We start from the raw sequence: 2500 nt of genomic DNA on the forward strand, positions 1-2500 counted from the left end.
TAAGCGGGTTAACTTTCGGCGAGTCGGTCGCTTTGTGGAATAGCAGCACTTCAGAGAGAACAAGACCCCTCCGCTCCGCGTCGGGGTCTAAAGATTCTCTCTGTCGTGCTGCTATTCCACGGTAGCGACCTTCTCGCCGAACGTTAACCCTTACGTAGAACATGAGAGTGGCAAAGTACCAATAATATCGTAGAAAAGTAAGGAGCTGCGTGACGGGTGAGTCTATGAATGAAAAAATGCCCGGGCTGTCCCTGCCATGTCCAACCGGTAGGGAAATCGCCTGCCATGCGCCCGACCCGGGTTCGATTCCCGGCCAGGGTCATTTGCCAACCCCTCCCCGTCTCTCTCCCCATTCGTTTCCTGTCTACTTCTCAAACTGTCCTGTCAAATAAAATCGAAAAAAGACAAAAATAGCCTTTAAAAAAATGCCCAGGCTGTTTTTTTCGATCCCAGGCTAGCCCTGCCACAACTCTAGGGATGGTCAGAACATGACAGTTTTGTTCTGAGAACATGTTTTGGTTCTACCACTGGGTGCCCCTTTAGTATCAATTTACATTGTTTTTGGGGTTGAGGTTAAGCTTTTTTTCTAAAGTTTTTTGGCAGCCCACAAAATGTTTGGCTTCCTTCTCACAAAATATTGGTTTCAGTTTCATTTGCTTTTCAAGATCAGTTTTGGACATCTTTGGAGAGCTTTTAATTTGGGTCAACGTTTGGCAGCGGTTCCCAAACTTTTTTCCCTGCGCACCCCCTTTTACATTTCAATGTGGTTCGCGCACCCCCTAAGTGAATGTTGCACAGCCGCCCAAAGTTTTTTTCTGCCATCATTACAATGGAGCGTGTTGCATGACAAGTCTAGGAGTTATAAATTACACTTCAGATGGATCCGTCCAGCATAGAATTCACCAAACAATTAAAAGTACCCTGTGTTCATTAATGTTGGATAAAAAAACCACACATATCAACCATTGCTCTATTCAGCTCGCGCACCCCCTTGTGGCAGGCCGCGCACCCCTAGGGGTGCACGCACCACAGTTTGGGAAACCCTGGTTTGGAGCATTAAATTGGGTTCCCTTCCTGAATATGTCCTCTGGTTCCTTTTTAGCTATTTGGTTCTAGTTGGATCACAATGTCATGACCTTAACAGTCACAGAAGCACTTAATTTCAGTTCTTGTGAGTTAGTTGAATTAAGTCATTGAAAGGCAAGACGATACCAGAGGTTGAGACATGGGCTCTTGCGGTTCAATGTTTGTAAGTCGATTTCATTGTGGGTTGTTAATTTTTACAATGTTTTTAATTGTTTTAAACTGGATCTATCGTTTTATTTTTGGAATGGTTTTGCATTGTTTTATAGATCTACTGGTCTCTTTAAAACGGATTTATACTTCTCATTTCTCTGTCTTTGTCAGTCTCTGCTTCTTCCTTGTGTCTGTTTTTGTATTTATTCTGTGTTCATAAGTACCTAGGGACTTTGTGCTTTGGGACTCTTTGTCTTAAAATTGTTCATGTCCTCATCGTGGGTCAACCTTTATACAGAGTCCAAGTCAAAACTTCACCACCACGAAGATCATTTGGGAAATAAGCTCCAACGCGTGCACGTGCGCATGCACGCAAGCACGCACGCACAGGCGCACACAGACGCGCACACACAGGCGCACACACACACACACACAGGCGCACACACACACACACACACACAGTTAAAATTTCAACACCGGACATTCGAGAAATAAAAATCTCCTACACACAACCTCCCACAAACTCTATAGAGACTGAAATTACATCATGGGGACATTTGATACAAAAAGCTTGTAAACTTTATAGAGAACGAAGTACAATTTCAGCACTGAGACCTTAAAAAGCAAGACCACCCAAACACTTTAGACACAATGTTTTTGGGTCAAAGATCTGTTGTCAAGATAGCTATGAAACATTCTAGCGGTTATCAAAGTGGGGGTCAATCTAGGGGGTCTGTGGCAAGTTGGAAGGAAAAAGTTGCAAAAAAATGAATCATTGAATAACTAATGGACATCAAAATAAAAATAACAAAAAAAACATTAACAGTATTTCTTCCTATTAGTTAAATAGTTATGTTATTATATTGCATTATATTAATCCATTGATCTCTGAACACTTCCACATCTGTAGTCATTTTATATATTCCAATGGAGCACTGACACACAGATGTAGTCTATGGTGTGTGAAAGGGGGTGCAAAGAAAAAATACTGTGGCATGACACATGTAAGGGGGCCCTTGACTGGAATCTACCAGTACACAGTATATGCAATGTATTGTTCTCACCAGCAGAGGGAGTGCTGGGGTATTAAGACACAAAAGATAGAAGACAGAAGATATTGTACTACTGTATGTGCTTGTGCATCTGTGTACTGTATGTTGGTGTGTGTGAGTGTGAGTGAGTGAGAGTGAGAGAGAGAAAGAGAGCGAGAGAAAGAGAGAGTGTGTGTGCGTGTGAGAGAGAGAGTGTGTGTATGTGTGTGTGT

The 2500-nt window shown here is 42.6% G+C and overlaps 1 protein-coding gene across 1 annotated transcript in view; it reads right to left on the reverse strand.

Moving 5' to 3' along the window:
• clcn5b (chloride channel, voltage-sensitive 5b) overlaps nucleotides 1–2500 on the reverse strand; it is a 137836-nt gene that overhangs the window by 100959 nt on the left and 34377 nt on the right. The gene's annotated exons all lie outside the window — the stretch shown is intronic.

Source organism: Engraulis encrasicolus, chromosome 21 (assembly GCF_034702125.1).
Source record: "Engraulis encrasicolus isolate BLACKSEA-1 chromosome 21, IST_EnEncr_1.0, whole genome shotgun sequence".
Classification (NCBI taxonomy): domain Eukaryota; kingdom Metazoa; phylum Chordata; class Actinopteri; order Clupeiformes; family Engraulidae; genus Engraulis; species Engraulis encrasicolus.